The sequence below is a fragment of the Mixophyes fleayi genome, chromosome 7, assembly GCF_038048845.1.
Source record: "Mixophyes fleayi isolate aMixFle1 chromosome 7, aMixFle1.hap1, whole genome shotgun sequence".
Lineage (NCBI taxonomy): Eukaryota > Metazoa > Chordata > Amphibia > Anura > Limnodynastidae > Mixophyes > Mixophyes fleayi.
The window spans coordinates 22,005,035-22,023,432 of record NC_134408.1 but is presented as its reverse complement, the minus strand read 5'-3'; the positions used below and the strand labels follow the sequence as shown (position 1 = coordinate 22,023,432).

The following is an 18,398-nucleotide window of genomic DNA, read 5'->3' as shown; positions in this document are numbered from 1 at the left end:
GCCCCAGGGGGGTGCAAGAGCCCTAGTGCTTTCAGCACAGGATGATTAAACCTGGGGCGGGGGGGGGGCATTCTTTTTTGCAGGCACAATCTCATTAGGAAATCCAGCCTGTGCTGACCAACCTACGGTTGATATGGCATTATGGCAGGCGGGCCCCACAGCTGGCAAAGCCTTGCGCTGTTCATAGTAATTTTGCGGGGAACCGTCCTTTGTTCCCCCGATGCAGCACTAGGGTTGGATAAGCTGTTGGCCTTTGTCTTTTTACATTTATTGCCGGGATTTTTTGTTTACATCTAGTTATACATTTTTACATGTCAACATTTTTACTGTGTAAACATTATGAACATGTAGACAATTTGTTGGTCGAAATTATTAGCAGTGTAGGCATTATCACTGTTGACATTGTGGTGTAGACCTTTCATACCCAAACCTATATGTGCATATATATATTTCTCACTTTTGGGTATTGCAGAGCTGAGGAAGGGGTGGATTGCGGATTCTATTTATAAAAAAAATAAAAAATAATGCAGTTAAAAATGAAAAAAGAAAATTAGAAAGATAATAATTAAAAAAAAGATCTTACGTCATCCTGAGATGGCATTAGCAATTTGAGGACAGCAGCGGTAGTTGCTTTTCATGGGGAAGCACAATAGAAGGTCCCCAGCTATAGGTAACAGCCGGGGGCTTTAATAAATAGAGTTTAATAGAATATCTTGCTATGTGATAGAGATATATATATATATATATATATCTTTTTCACATTGGCACAAACTGAGGTGCACTACTGCAATCAGAATGCAACATGCGACTCCCCACCAGTTGCCGGTAACATGCTAAAACGTTGCCATCAAGCAAGGAAAGATAAAACATTTGTCCTGTTACGGTGCAGCTCTCCACCCTCGTTAATGTCCTCTTCTGTGTACAAGACAATAGCAGCCTGCACACTCTGTGCTAAACCTTATGTTTGTCTGTCATGAGGATTCTGCATTCTTTACGCGGTGGTCGCTGTGCTCTGGTAATGTACATAGGACTACATGGTGTGGAAAGGAATGTGTTCATGTCAGCGTGGGAGTCACTAATTGGCACCTTTCATTGCAGAGGTCTATTATCTGTGTACACACTGCAGAGCGGGTTTACGCGGGAAACCGTCAAAAGATCGCCTTTAGGGGCACAATTAACAACCACAGCATAAAATTAAAAATAGTTTTCAATCCTTATCGCATTGCTAAGGATTGAACTATTCCTCATATTTATGATAAAAGCAACACAGGAACAGCATATTCCAAAAAACTGCTGTTCCTGTGAAGTGGAAAACATACTTACCACGGCCTCTTCACTTCCGAAGAAGTATGCGATCCACGGGGGTCCTCTTCTCACTCCAGTGCACATGCGCCGACTGAAAACCTCGGGCATGTGCACAAACATCTCTGCACTAGAGAGAGAGCGGTGAGTGACAGGGAGGGATCACACGATCCCTCCGCACATGCGCTGTCCAGCTCTACTCTTCGGAGCAGAGCTGACAGCACTGAAACGTTTCAATTATGATAATGAAGCTGGCGTACATTAACATGCTAAAAAAATTATATATTTTTTTTCATCAAACTTTAGTAAATAGCGATACTGAGCAGTGCTCATACACTGTTATGGGGACTGCTCAGTAAAACGAAGAGATATGCAAAGCAGCAGATATCATAGGTATCTGCTGCGATGCAGTGATAGTAAATAAGAATTTTTAGGTTACGTTTTCGGGGATTGAACACACTTTTTACTGTCATAAATAATACGCCCCTTAGTGCGCGTAGATTGCTTTCCAATCATATTTTAACGTAACTTGTGGGCAGCACGGTGGCATAGTGGTTAGCACTTCTGCCTTACAGCACTGGGGGGTCATGAGTTCAATTCCCGACCACGGCCTTATCTGTGAGGAGTTTATATGTTCTCCCTGTGTTTGTGTGCGTTTCCTCCGGGTGCTCCGGTTTCCTCCCACACTCCAAAAACATACTAGTATGTTAATTGGCTGCTAACAAATTGACCCTAGTCTCTCTTTCTGTCTGTGTCTGTGTGTGTTAGGGAATAGACTGTAAGCTCCAATGGGGCAGGGACTGATGTGAATGAGTTCTCTGTACAGCGCTGCGGAATTAGTGGCGCTATATAAATAACCGGTGATGATGATGAACTCACTGTTATTCTGTTACTCTCAGTCAGTCTACACTGTAAGGTGCTGTATACATATCAGTATATATCATAATGATACATTTATATATATAAATCCATGCACACTGAAAGATAAGAGAGATTACGGATAACCCACGATCTTCATAATATTAACTCTCGCAGCCGTTTCTGTGACAGTGAGAAAAGCCCACTGACTAACTGCTCTTGGCCTGTGCAAATGACTTTCTAATTGAATAATAAGCCACGTTATTAAAGTCTACCCATTGTAACATGATTCTTCTCCGAGACGTGAGCAGTGAGTAGGATATTTTCTGCCAAAACGGATGAGAAGGGTATAAATAAAAGATGATTTTCTGAAAAGGATGAGACGGTTACTTACTCGCAGAAATCAGCTCGCTATATCATGCTGTCGGGCACAGACCGTGTTATTTTATCTGTGATGATAAGATGTCAGTCAGACACAGGTATAATGAGCAGGGATTGACCACTGACTTTACAAGATAATGCATCTAATCAGAGCAGTGTATCAATGCTGGTGCCCTGCAATCACCACAAGAGCTTGTCTCCTCAGACACATTTATCCTATATAAACGTCCAGCTCTTCCCTCTCTCCTTGATTAATGTATAAATATGTTCTAACCACTTCATGTAAGTACATGTGTATGTGATTTTACTTACTAGTATGACGGCTCTCTCTCAATGTGTAATTACATATTACACCTAAAGATGTATCGTACAGAAGAGAAGGCCATGAAAAACCACAGTGTTTTGCGTAAGTGCGCCCAGCGTTACGGACATCTACACGGGCGTAAAGGCCAAAATGGCATTTGTGTCTTGCTAAGTACAGATTAGTGAATCAGCGATGGGTGAGTATGCTTAGAGACTAAGAGGACTGAATAAAATAATGTATTTATTTCATACTTGCCAATCGTCCAGGTCCGGGAGTTCCTGGAGGGCACGAGGGGTGTATGGACGGAGGGGGCGGGGCTTCACGTAACACGTACTTTTGACCCCGCCCCCAGTGATGTAATGCCTCTTTTGGGTCTTTTTATAGTGGTAAAAAGACCCCACACAAGCATTACATCACTGGGGTGGGACCAAAATGACAAGATATGCAAAGCCCTGCTCCCTACGCCCGTTCATGCTGGCTCTAATTTAGTGAAGTTGGCAGATGCGGGAGAATCGCCAGCTCTCCCGGGATTCTGGGAGACCTACCCGGAATTCGGCAGTCTCCAGGACATTCCGGGAGAGTTGGCATGTAGGATTTATTCAATGAATAATTTTTTTCAGGTCGGATCTGTTTAAAATTAGGGGGAATGAGGGAGGAAAGGTAGATATAAAATAACATATCTACCGCTCTAATTTTTCTTCCTTCTTCTAGTGAAGTGGGCCGCTTTGCGCAATGGCGCCACAGCGCGATTCGTTTGCAAATCACAACATTTTGACCCCGTCTCCCATGGCAAAATGTTGTGGAGCCAAAATGACCACCCCCACGCCCCCCCCTCCAGATTTGAACTACACCTCTCAGATTCGGCAGAATGCCCTACTCTCACGGGAGTCAGAGTCACAGAATTCGGGAGTCTCCCGGATACTCCGGGAGAGTTGGCGAGTATGGTTGAGGTTTAAAAAAAAAAAGCACGTTACTTTAGTGTTGTTCCGACTGTATTCAAGCAGATCTCAAGATGCGTTTCGACTGAATCTGGGTATGAGCACGTTCTGCCTAAACGTTACGTGACCTACGTAGACAGACAAAACAGGGTGCAGGATACGCGCAAGCCTATGTGCAAAGTAAGGTCCCACCACAACACATAAAATAAATGAACAACTCTAAACAGTATAATCATTAATAAAAATATACACTATAAGAAAAATATATTTTTTGTAATTTAATTTTATATTAAATATATAAATCGGGATGTCCTTAATGCGCACTGTACATACAATGCGTTTTTATAGTTTTTATAGTCTATCTTGCATACACATGTTGCATTCGGACATGAATTTCATACCATTGTGTCCAATAAAAGTCCGATTCTGAGCATGCGCAAAGGGACTCATGTCTGAACAAGAATCGGGCCCAATGGTTTTTTTAAAAAAAGTTTCGTTTATAACACAATAGTTCTAAAATGCATATTTGGCCAAAGCGATGACCGAGAAAATATAAGACAAAATTCTGTAGTTTAACTTTGGAGATAAATAAACAAAATAAGCAAACAAGAAGAAACAAACAGGGAGCCTCTCAGCGATATTTCTCATTACATTTGGCACATCTGTGAGTAAAAGGCTGGAGGAAACGTTTTTATCCTCATGAATAGATGATTAGTTCCTGCGTTCGTGGCTTTTACTATATTCCTCGATATACAAAGCAACGGAACGCTGACATCCTTGTCATATTCTACATATTTACTTCTGGCTCACACACATACATACAAATTATAAAAGTATAGATAATGGGATAAATGGTGTGAAGTCTTAAATGCATGCTTGCCAACTCTCCCGGAATGTCTGGGAGACTCCTGAAATTCGGGTAGGTCTTCCGGACTCCCGGGAGAGCAGGCAAATATCCCGCAAACGGCATCTTGCTGTTAAAATGACACGATTTGCAAAAACGGCATTTTGTTGCGGGGGGGGCAGGGCCAAAATGACGCAATTCACAGCGAATTTCCCAGAAAGAAGTTTAAAAAGGTTGACAAGTATGCTTAAATGATATATATGTTTTTTTACCATATATCATGCTCCCCAACTTTCCTGAATTTAAACAGGACAGTCCCTATTTGAGGAAAGTTGGGAGGTATGACCCATTAAAGCCACCTGTGAACGGTGGCCCAATGTTTGATAGCGCTGGACAAGCCCCTGGGGGTGTGAGAATGCCAATATGATGTGACCACACCCCCTTCTTGTTTGCGGCAATGATGATAACTAGATTCTAGTTATCATTTATTAAGTACATTCTACAATACGACAGCTAGAATCTGATTGGTTGCCATAGGCAAAATCTCCACTTTTCAAGCCCGCAGCTTGATACATCTACCCCTGAGTCTTATCTGTATGTGTATATATATATATATATATATATATATATATATATATATATATATATATAAAAACATACTGGTAGGTTAATTGGCTGCTATCAAAATGGACCCTAGTCTCTCCCTCTCTGTCTCCCTGTCTGTATCTGTGTGTGTGTGTTAGGGAATTTAGACTGTAAGCTCCAATGGGGCAGGCACTGATGTGAGTGAGTTCTCTGTACAGCGCTGCGGAATTAGTGGCGCTATATAAATAAATGATGATGATGATATGTGTGTATTCTACCAGTAAGAATGCTAGGTGGTAAAGTGAAGGAATAAGCCGCAGTTGCTTGGCCTACTCCAACATCACAGTCAGCGCTAGAACATCCGCAAATCAGTATAGATATAGGTATAGGAGTGATTATTATATTCATTCTTATCTACAAAGAATGGTACTGTAGGCATTTATACCGACGTCCCGCCATGACCCTCCATCCGTACCATGTTCACCTTTCCAAAAACAAAGATTGCCATATGTGCTTGCAAAGCTTTACAAATAGCTTAATGATGAATTAGCAGCCACAGAAATTGGGGCACATTACTCAACAAACAGACCTCCCGCCATCGCTCTGCACGCTGACGTCTCTGCCTGAATAAACTCACATTTTATTTTCCTGTGCAACCTCTAGATTTCACTGCTATTACGTTTCAAATGCCTGTTTTGTAGACTGCTGCCCGATTTGGCATTTTGATTAGGGAGCTGGCGCACCTTCAACATGAAGCAGACTCGCTGTACGGCGCAGGCAGAATTCATTAAATTAATAATGGATACAGAAGAACCAGGGAAGCGTAAGAGGAAGAATTATAGACTCAATAAAGCGCGTGGAGGCTGCATTGAATCAGAGAGTGTGCCGGTCTTATCTTTGTGATAAAGGAGAAAATTGAAAGATATTTCTGCCGTTTACGGACGCTGTGAAAACCAATTCTTCACATTTGGTCCTGAAAGGCTCACACTTGTTGTTGTGTACTTCTATTATCGGTCTCACCATTGCTGGAAGCCTGTTCCTAAAGCCGGCAGCATTTTAAACATAGAAAGAGGGGATCACTGCATCAAGTATTCTATAGGTATAAGCTGTGCACACACATGAACAGCCCCAAAATACTTCAGCCACAATTGATCAGATTCAAGAAGTTGGTCACCCAGCTACAGATGTGGGCTGTCAATTTGGTACCTTCATCATCATCATTTATTTATATAGCACCACTGATTCCGCAGCGCTGTACAGAGAACTCATTCACATCAGTCCCTGCCCCATTGGAGCTTACAGTCTAAATTCCCTAACGTACACACACACACACACAGACAGACTATGGTCAATTTGTTAGCAGCCAATTAACCTACCAGTATGTTTTTGGAGTGTTGGAGAAAACTGGAGCACCCGGAGGAAACTCACGCAAACACAGGGAGAACATATACAAATTCCACACAGATAAGGACATGGTCAGGAATTGAACTCATGACCTCAGTGCTGTGAGGCAGAAGTGCTAACCACTAGGCCACCGTGCTCCCCGTATTGGCTGAACATTGCACTGGGAGTAATCAACCAAAAGATTGCTCTGACCAGTCAAAATCTGATTCGATATGATAGCTCTGTACAGGAAAATCTTTTTTTGGGTGATAATCCTCATAGAATTATTTAGAATTATGGGCAGGCCAGAGGTTAAGGAGTTACTTTTAGATTTGGTTGTTTGACCTGATTATTGAGCAATCGGATGTCTGCAATTTGATCCTGCCCGAGTGGCCATCATGATTGGAAGGAAGTCATGTGGGCATATGAAAAATGGCTTCCTCAATGATTAAAACTATATCTTATATTATTCGGGTAGAGGTCCAAATCGTTCAGTGGTCATTTATTGGGATAGGTCCGGAATTAATTGGCTGCTCCCATGAAAAGCTGGTGTAGGGCAGCTCAGGAAAAGAACGGAATGATCATGTGAAGTTTTGTGATAGAGCTTAGGCTAGGTACACACTGACCCGATGATTGCAGAAGAAACCTCCAATCAGACTACATCCGACCGCTTGGTCAGATATCGTGTGAGTGTGTATAGTGACACGATGATCTAAAGTCGTTCCAAAGTGCCGATCATCGTTTTAATTTGGTTGGTCGAACTGTTTAATATTTTCTGACCAATCATGTAGTGTGTATACACTCATGCTCACGATCTACATAGAGTATACAGAGTCGTGTTCTTTTCAGCCGATGCTAGCGATGAATGTCCCGGTGAATAAATGTAGAGAGTGCTGTAGAAGGAATAATTCATTTGTTCGTTCTGAGACAGAATGTTTCGTTTCAGTCACAGAAGCTAACGAAATTCATTAGGACATGTGAATAGCTATAACAAGGCGGTTTTAATCAGTGTGACAATAATGAATGAATGAATATTGTGCTGTCATTCTCCGAAGACTAGAAGACCAGATGAAGAGCACAGATCTGAAGGTAAATCGTGTCAGCGTGTATGGATGAATCGTCAGACTGATCGGACCTTCAGTCGTAGGTTCAATTGTTTGAGATAACAAGTTGGTCGGAAAGTTCTTCAGTGTGTACTTTCATATGATAAATCACGGAGCACTTTTCTAATCTCATTAGTGAAGCCTTCTCATACTGTACAGTCATGTGCAGGCTTGGAGAGATGATATCAGTTGTACTAAGACAACATTCGGTCTGTGTGCACAGGAAGGCACATGGCACTCAGCGAAATTAATTTAGTCCTGGATGTTGTGAGACGCAGCATGCAGTGAGCACCACAGGATAACTGAGCAGTCACAGGAGAAACAGCAGAGGATTCTGGGCAACGCCTCCTGTAAAGAGGACAATTATTTACATGAATTCATTAACACCTTTGTGCCCGTCACAGGTAATGCCTATTCCCCATATAACTGACTTCACACAATGCAATTTCAAATTTATAGTGGCTGATATGTATATTTCAGGGCTATTTATACTGAGACACATGGCTTTGTGCTGATGCGTGTATTGAATTGATTGGGAAACCGATGAAGCTAACCACAAAAGTCACATTCTGTGGAGATTTTGTGGCCTGCACCTACACGTTACAGGTCATGGCCCTAACTCTAGAATATATGGTCATTGAGTTTCCATGCCAGTTTTCGAGAGGGCCAATGACCACACAAATGTGGTTATCCGAATACAGGATTTCACACCCAATCAGGTCCCAGTTTGGTCAAAAGAAACCAAATTGGCAGACAAAATCTGCATGTTTGTGGGCAGACAAAATTCTAAACACCTAAATGAATCACGACACTCAATAAAATGGCCGATGTATTCCTATGCCTTTAGCATTACACCGTTCTCCTACATAACATTAGAGACAACTACTGTGGAAATGATAAAATTCCAATTATGAAAGTGGTGTCTGAATAAAAATACAGCCTTACTAGTATAAGATTAGTTGAATTCTACCGAAACAAGAGAGCTCATATCAAACAGGCTGAATATTGGCTCAGAGCACAAAATGGCCGCCTCCACTGTGTGTAGGTGACAGCTCCACTGTAATACAGATTGCAAATAACAATATGCGATGTAACCCAGAGCAACCAATCAGACATTCATTCCGTTAACTTGCATTAAACCAATGAAAGCTGGCGTTCAATTAATTGCTATTAGATATGTCCTAACATTATCACAATAGTGAGGTGCAAATCGGAACTGTGCCGCCTTAATCGGGACAATAAGTAGGTATGCTATTAGAACCATGTGTTAAATAACCCTTGGGGGTAAATGTACCAAGCTGAGATTTTTCCAGTGGGTTTGAAAAACCAATCAGATTCTAGCTATCATTTATTTAGTACATTCTACAAAATGATAGCTAGAATCTGATTGGTTGCTATTGGCTACATCTCCACTTTTCAAAACCACCGGAAAACTCTCAGCTTGATACATTTACCCCTAGCTGTCTTCTGCATTAGTGGTCATTAAAAGAGGATTTGGTATTAATTTATTGTAGTATAGGTTATGGGGTAATTCTGTATTGAAGCTTTTACAAAGGTCTTGTCTACGTCCCCCAGACACTGTGCCAAACTTCTGACACCTGCACCAATCTCTTACACTGGGAAACAAATCAGACTCCATCGCATTACGTAGGGGATTACACAGGCATTTGTGAGATTACTGGAAGCTTCTGAATATGCTGCGTTTTGGGAACGAGCAAAAATAAAAAATCCCAAAAAATGGTGAAAAAACACACAAAAAAGATAATTGTGCACGTAGAGCAATTAAAAGCAAAATGATATTAATGGAGTTCAGCAATAAGCACAGGAAACACATTCATACACTTTTTCAATGTATTTTTCATTTGCAATTCTTATTCAGATCTACAGCATCAATAATCTATAGTGGTAACTGGTAATGAGGTGAGTCCGCCCTATAGAATATGTTGCCAAAAATAGTCCCCAGTTTGTATTTGCTCCACCCTACCCACCATGTCTGTGATTTAAGTGGAAAATACACACATGCACACAAAAGTTTGGAATCACTAAGGGGCATATTTAAGAAATCACGGTAGTGCACTATCGTGCACTTACCGTGGAAATCAGGTCCCGATGTGCCCTCCGCAAATTTATTAAAGGTGCATCGCTTTGCACTCCTGATCGTTTTTGCGAGCAGTCACCATTCAACAGTATGGTGACTGCTCTCAGTGGCGCATGCAGGGGGGGTTTCTGGGTCTCCAGAAACTCCCCACTCCGCTAAAAAGTGCCCTACATATCGGCACTGTAGTATACAGCAGCCGCGGCGCTGTCTAAGAAGCGTCCGCGGCTGCTGTATACTACAGTGCAGCCGAAACGGAGCGACCGCGCATGCGCGGCAGGTTTCTAGGATTATTTTTTTTTTCTGGGGGCGGAGGAAACACCCCCCCCCCCCCCCGAAAAATCCTCCGTGCGCCCCTGGCTCTAGCCGCAATCTAACAAGTCCTGAAAAAAGCTGAAGCTGGGGTACATTATCAAAATTGAAAAAATCCAATGCGGTCAGCTCAGACATTTTTTTTTAGTTCACTGTCCCTTTAAAATGATGATCATTTTGTTAACATAGGTTTCTCTCCCTCATGAAAGCATCTGTGTATACTCACTGTATAAATAAATAACAGTGACTAATGCAATCTATGGTGACGCCATAGGATACAGTGTATTGTGATGAAAACCTATCGCTTTAAATATGATGTGTTATCATATTGCTTCTTTAATAGTCCGATCCCATTCCATAGACGGTTATACCGTAACTTTTACCATGTGCACAGAGAGAGCCATTGTGCCATACGTTGGGGACATGCTACGCCCTGTGCTTATGAAGCTCGAGACCATCCTAACCCATACTTGCCTACTTTCAGTAGGCGACGTCCGGGAGAGGGGCGTGACTAATGGGCGGGGCGCCTCAATTCTCGTCATTTTGGCCCCGCTCCCCCGAGTAAAATTACGTTATGTCGCGGGGGCCAAAATGACGCGATTCTCTGTGAATAGCGTCATTTTAACAACAGAATTTCGGGATGCAGGAGAAATGCCAGCTCTCGCGGGAGTCAGAACATTAAGCATTTTTTCCTTGTTCTTCTAACTTGTACACATTACCCGCGGTACAGAATACCATCTGACTTTTGGTTGTGCCAAATTGGAACAACGTGCATGGGCGGCATCTTCCCCTCCACTTGACACGCACGTTCATTGCAGGGGCACCCATCACAGGGACATAACTTCCTACTGTCTTGATATTGTGACAAATGTTCTGATCCGCCCGATAGTTTGTTCTAGTGATGCCGTTCATAGGCTGAATAGGAGTGTAGCCCACAAAATGGCTGCCTCGACTGTTATACACTTCATATAAAATGGTGGCTTCAGTGCTACCCAGAATCCCGAGCAACCTTAAAAATAACTTGGTTTGGCCTGAATCGTGTGAATCGCTCTGCCTATTTTTTTTTTCTGTTCTGTTTAAAAGTTAGAGCTTTAATTGCTTTTCAGAGAGATGGCATCTTCCTCATTATCAGCAAAGTCCTGTGACAAAATAAAAGAAGGACTCGCCATGTAATGTAATGCAGCCCCACTGAGCAGCCACAAATCAATGACATGGTTTACGGTATGTGAAGCTAAATCACAAGAAAGGAGTTGGGGATGTGAGCACGCATACATCTGAGCCATCACATACGGTACGTATTATTTTATGACCAGGAATGCATTCACAATTTATGCTGCCACAAGCGTCTGTGAACATATCAATCAACAACTGTGCAACACACAAAAACACAATTTCATGGGCCAGTTTGCAGTTGATCATGTGAATCTATATGTCATGTGCAATACAGGCAAAAAACTAAACAAGACATACAAGCTCGGCCCTGCATCCTGACAGACCTTATATTCACAAAGTCTTTTGAGGTATGATGACATAATCAGTAGACATGGGCGGAATACAGTTAGAACCCCGGGAACAATCAAAAATGTCTTGATGGGGTCATGACTGGAGGTCAACTACTTGGCTTTACATACCCATTGTGTCTGTGTTTAATGCCTATAGAATTTACAGGTTCATCATAGTGAGTGATTGTAATTGACGTTTGGATGTTAGGAGGTGGGTTAGGAAAATTTAGTGGGTTCAAGGGATGGAGGGGCTAGTTTGCTCAAGTCTGGCGTTGGGCTCATTATTATAATATTGAGTTGTATGTGATGGTGGATCCAAGGGGATCTTTGGAAAATATGAGTTACCTTTCATAGGTAAGAGGCTCACCAACGGATCAGCCATAAAATTAAAAACAGTTATGCCTCCGCTCTCATGAATACAGAGTAGAATGCAAATCATCATCATCATCTATTTATATAGCGCCACTGATTCCGCAGCGCTGTACAGAGAACTCACTCAAATCAGTCCCTGCCCCATTGGACCTTACAGCTTACAAGATATACAACAGACAGAGAGAGAGACTAGGGTCAATTTTGATAGCAGCCAATTAACCAGTATGTTTTTGGAGTGTGGTAGGAAACCAGAGCACCCGGAGGAAACCTACGCAAACATGGGGAGTAAATACAAACTCCACACAGGCCATGGTCGGGAATTGAACTCATGACCCCAGCGCTGTGAGGCAGAAGTGCTAACCACTAAGCCACTGTGCTGCCTGTACTACTGATTGTAAAACAAGGGCACCAACAGGCAAGTCAATCATTTATTTCTATGTTGAAACCATAACAGTAAAGGCTCACTAGACACACCTATCCACAGTTAATGCACTTTTCAGCCGCTAATTAATGCCTGATATCCGCATTAAAAATGGGATGAATGGTTTCTTAAAGGTTTGTTCCCCCGCTGCGTTTAACATTTTAGAACACGGCACAAACATTATTTTTTTTTCACTTTAATATATGTAAGGTCAGTAAAATGTGAACAGAAAGCAGAAAGCAAGATGGATGTAAGACGTAGAAAAAGGTTACAAATGACATTAACAGCCACATATCAGTCTGCAGTCCAAGAGGAGGTGGAGGATTCGCACTCCCAGCAGGCACCAAACACATGTGAGACCTCTGCAGTAACGCGTTTCATCAGTGTAAGTAGCTGTGAGTACAGGAGACCTGCAGATACAACCTGCTGCACTGCACAATAGCCATTACTGTATCCTGCAATTATTCTAATAATGGCACCAGGTAGAGCGGATATTGCTGCTTCTAGGTATAATAATTACATTACTCACTACTCTACAGTCAATGAGACTGACTCATCGTCCATCGCATTCAACGCATACAGCAACCTCTGTAATATACATGTGGCTTGCTGCTTATACCCCTATGTGACAAGAACTAGATAACTTAATAGTTCAGTGATTTCCTTATTAGACCAGCTGCCCTCACACACGTCAGTTCACAGCAGAGATTGTGTTATACAATAGTGTGATTTCTGTGTATACTGCAGGACTAGCACACAGGGCCAACTTATCAGCATTACAGGCCCTGGGGCAAAGAAGTGTGTTGAGGTTCTACCTACACAACCACTCACAGGAATAAAAATGTAATATATCAATAAAATTAGGCTTATATTTATGTTATGAGACGCCGCGCCCTGCGGTTCGCTTCTTCTGTTTGCATCCCAGTTGCTATGGCAACAGCCGGGACATCACTTCCTTCTTCTCGTCCTGACCGTCACATGGCAACAGCCGGGACGTCACTTCCTTCTTCTCGTCCTGACCGTCACATGGCAACAGCCGGGACATCACTTCCTTCTTCTCGTCCTGACCGTCACATGGCAACAGCCGGGACGTCACTTCCCTCTTCTCGTCCTGGCCGTCACATGGCAACAGCCGGGACGTCACTTTCTTCTTCTCGTCCTGACCGTCACATGGCAACAGCCGGGACGGCGCCCGGCCAGCTGCGTGCATGCGTGTAGTGATTTCATTAACAGCCTGCTGAGGCTGATTCGAGCCACATGACTTGCACCTCTCTGATTGGTGCATGTTAGTATTTAAGGCAGGGAGGGTTTAGCCTCTCAGACGGTTATAGAGTTCCTGTGTCCGGACACATTGCTGACCAGCTCCCCTCTTTCTGTGTATATTCTGCTACCTTGTATTGATTCCCTGTTGTGACCCTTTGGCTTGATTCTGGACTCCGCTTGAACTCCCGTGCCCCTTGACCTCGACCTGTATCTGGATTACCCGTGTTTGCTGCTTGCCCTGACCTGTTGCCCGTCTCCTGGCTATCCTGGTTGCATCTGACCCACAACCTTTGGACTGTCTCTGGCATCCGCCTCCAGTATTCCAGTTAATATCTACCTAACGCTACAGTTTGTTCTGATGAGCTTTTACTACTACAGAGCTAAGTCCTGGGGGCATCTGAGTACCTACGAACATATTAGTTCTACGGGAAAGGCGGCTGCTATAAGTGAAGATCTCTGCAAGTCTGGCTCTAGAAGCTTATCAAACAGCAGTGTTCCATAACAATTTACTGGTCCCTTCAACACAATCAGTGTTTAAATATTAAAAAAAACATGCTGTACAGCAGAGATTAATCCACACAAACGTTTGAACAATATAACATGAGTCCTGTAGTTGTAAAATAAGAAATTCAACATAAAAATGGTACTCGGTTGGTAAATCATACAGACGGAGATGGCACGGTACGAAATTACTATGAATTATTTATTATTAATCAAGTGTTCAACACAAACATTTGCGAAATTTCTTCGCAGAGAACAGCTTTATAATTGGCTTGAAGTCAATGGTCTTCAGGATGTCATATTCCATACACACGATTGAAAGCCAGTTCAAACACTGCTGCCCCATTTATCAGTTTCGGTCTTGAAAATGAACATTCTTCTGCAGAGTTGGTCACCGTCATGCACATGAACACTGAAGTGATAGTGAATTTCTGTTTTAGATAAGTATTCGGTGCTGTCATGTGATCACACTAGACATCAATCCACACCAAACAGCTGCCAACCAAGGCACTGCGCCCTGTCAGTCCCTAAACAGTGCCATACTGACTATCCTGAAGATGTGCTTCAGGGCCGACGAGTGCAACATCAGGTCCTATTGTGGGCACTTCTTGGACGTTCCGCCCCCTAAGCTGCGCTGGCAGCCTTGGCAAAAGTCAAGGAGGGTGAGAAGGGGTGGACTCTCCTGTGCACTCACAGCTTTGGAAAAAGACATTGTTACACGCGCCAGCCTCTGGGAATATGACCATGTGAACCAATAGGAAGCATTCAATCAATTTCCTCACCGCAATTGAGCTCACATCGGGCCCCGCCATCATTGCCACCGCTGGGTCCCCAAGGGGCACCCGAGCCCTGGAATTTCGGCCTGTATTTTAATGTATTACAAGAAGTTTCAAAACTCATAGGTGGGTATGAACCCTGAGGCCACTTTGCTTTCAGTACAAAATTGAATAATGTTTCCTCACAAAACTATATTTTAGCCCTGGATTTCTGAATTTTTTTTAAAAAAATCTACCTCTGTTACTGGGCTCCTGAAATTCCATCAGGATTCCCGCCCCCTCATACTGGCATTGGTTTAAATGCATTTCCACTGCGCATGCGGGAGGCTGGAAACCTGACCCAGGGCTAGCGGAACAGTAACCGATTAATAAAATTATTGTTACCTCAGAGATTGGGGTTCTAATGGTTCTAATAGGCCCTAATATACAGCTTTTAGCTCTGAAAGTATTGGTTGCTAGTACTAGGTGTATACATTAATCAACATGATTTTGATTTTTCCCCATATTGCAGCATCATACAATACTTCTAGTATGTTTACATGGTCCCATTAACTGTTATTCCTATATAATTATATTCACTATGCTAAAAATAAGCCTTCCCACTTACATAAGTAATGTGAATCCAGCTTGGCAGCCACTTCATCAGCAAACTTAGGGTGACTAATGATTTCGAAGCCACACAGCCTCCAATAGGGGTAATATTTCTCATTTAACACCTAAGAGGGGAATCCCCAACTGCAATTCACCAAAGAACCCGTTTACAATTTGTGTACATATGGTTGGCCAAATCGGTTAAATCCAGGCTTTCAGCGCAATTGGCTATTTTCTGCATAAGATGTATGTCATAATAACTCTTCTCGTTGGGTAACCCTATTAAAATAGTATGTAATAGGAAAATACTGTGGACACGCAATTAATGCTGCACATTATAATAGTAAAAATGAATCACAACCTACCCTTAGGTCATTACAAAAGTACAAATAGGACCATAATAACTAAATTTTGTTAATGCGTCCAGAGAGGATGAAAAATACAGATGGTTATACATAGCGAACAATATTGCAATATTCTCAGGGGCAAACGCAGGATTTGTAGAGGGGGGTTTCCACACCACGCCACCAGTGGGCGTGACCAGCATGCATGGGGGCATGGCTATAATATTAGACAGTGTTTGGCTGCTCTCCAACTCTTCTTATCCCTATAATATACATGGACAATGCTGTGTGCACTACTGTTAGGTGCACGCAGCTCTCCCTTTTCAAGCAGAGCCGTGTGAAGCGGGGGCAGGGTCCAGCCACCTCAATTATACAGTTCCCTTAGGCTTGGAGGGGGGTTTCCGGGCACTAGAAAACCCTCCATCGGTTTGCCTATGATTCTCTATATTGTTTATTGAACTATGGCTGGCGGCAGAAGTATCTTCATTCTTTATATCCGAGATGAGTTCAGGATAACCTGAGAGCGTTTATGTCTACAGAGGAATAAATCACATTGGTTTATGTCTCCATCACTTACTTATGGAGTGCTGTATCTCAAGCTCAGCAGTGTACTTCCGAAAACGATCCCATCTGTTTATGTCTTCTCTGAGAAAAGCAGCGGATGCCTACAGCAAACCAATTTTGGCGACGTTCACATGATTTAAGATGAACTATTAACCTTTTACAAGCTGGCTACTTATGTCTTTTAATTATCATCTCTATATATGTTGAACAATGATGCACCCAGATTTTTTCCAGGCTGTGCTGAATTAAGTGTAACCCCCTGTCTGTGTGTGTGTCCTAGGGGGGTGCCTAGCAAGTTACGCCCCTCCTCACCTGCTCTCTTCTGCCCTGGCTAGTTCTTGGGTGTGGGTATAAGTCATAGTTGCCTACTGGAAAACTCCCGAATTTCTGGGAGTCCTCCCGGATTCCCAGGAGAGCAGGGCTACCTCCCGGTTCCGGACAACTTCGTTAGCAAATTAGCGGGGGCGGGGCTTAGTGACACAATTCATTTGTCAATTAGGCCCTGCCCTATTTTGTCATAGGCCAGGAAACGTGATGCCAGTTTAGGGGGGGCGGAGCTCAGCAAACTCATCATTTGGCCCCACCCCCTAAACTGGCAACATGTTTCCTGGCCTATGACAAGATGGGGCAGGACTGAATTGACAAATGAATCGTGCCACTAAGCCCCGCCCCCGCCAATTTGTGAATGAAGTTGTTGCCAGTTTAGGGGCGGGGCCAAATGATGAGTTTGCTGAGCCCCGCCCCCAAACGCCCAACCCCGATCTCCTGGAGCAGAAATTGCTAAAGTAGGCAAGAATAGAATAAGTGACCTGAGAATCCCCACACATGTGGGTGTTACAGCAATGTTTGGGGACACAGATGTGGTGATACAGTGCAATAGTTGCTGCGGTAAGTTGGAAGCCAGACCAGCTCTATATTGCAATATATAAAACTCTTTATTTACCCTCATTCACTCCAGCGCATTCTAACATGGTTGCAATAATAAATGAAATACGCACAGCTCCCTTTCTCCTCCGGCACGGATCTTAACCGTCACATGGGTTTGTTCATAGGACCGTCACAGTTAAAGCGGTGCCTGATATTTTATTTATAAAGCGCGGAAATAAGTGATTATTTTTGTTTTATTTTATTTTCAATAATAAATCATACTTATCACCACAGTTTGATAAATAGGCCCCATAAACTTAAATGGGTGATAACAGAACAACTGGCTGCATTCCGCTGCACAACAAACTCTAATACGAACATCTCACGTTCTGTTGTTGTAGGGGAGATTGGACCTATATATTTTAGAATATCTTCATCTATACCTTGTGTACAAGATACCTTCAGTTCTGACTAAATCCTGAAACTTATTTATTTGTGTTGTTAGGGACCCTGCACTAGAAGACGACTTAGATGTCCTTTAACCAGTGACACCGCTCCAGATCTGTACAAGTGACTGGTTTATATTGCGGACAGTGGATCTGTGATTTATCAGTTGATAGTAATATATGACCGCACATGCTGTGGAGGGCTTAATCTCCAGAGTTCACGCAGCTCTCAGGAGGGTCTATGACAGACACTAGAAAACTGAGACTGGTCCCTGTGCTGAGTAATGTTATGGTGATAAAACCATGTGTATCATTTTATATGTTTATACCTGTGATATAAATTACATATTCTATTTGTTACTATATGACCCGGCTATTCACTTTTACAGACAGCTCTACACTGCTGTTACAATGGGCAAGATATAGATCACACAAACGACTTCAAGGATGTACAGACTACAGGAAAGAGGTTAGATTCCAATCCGCTCCAGGTTTAATCTGAACTATTGCAATTGAGCAGTATGTTTAATGGGCCCCTGGAGTGAACCACAGTGTGTAAAGCACGTCAGGGGCCAGTATATGAAGGGCTATCAGTGCTCTAAGAGCTGTATTTAAACAAATGTGTCCCAGAATGTATATTAGTTTT

The 18,398-nt window shown here is 42.8% G+C and overlaps 1 protein-coding gene and 1 long non-coding RNA gene across 4 annotated transcripts in view; one reads left to right on the top strand and one right to left on the bottom strand.

Moving 5' to 3' along the window:
• Window positions 1-18,398, bottom strand: part of CASKIN1 (CASK interacting protein 1) — a 160,091-nt gene that overhangs the window by 112,016 nt on the left and 29,677 nt on the right. The window lies entirely within an intron of this gene.
• On the top strand, window positions 11,233-17,984 carry LOC142098643 (uncharacterized). Its single transcript, XR_012678374.1, has 2 exons — window positions 11,233-11,396; window positions 17,812-17,984. It is a non-coding gene; the product is annotated as an uncharacterized LOC142098643 (long non-coding RNA).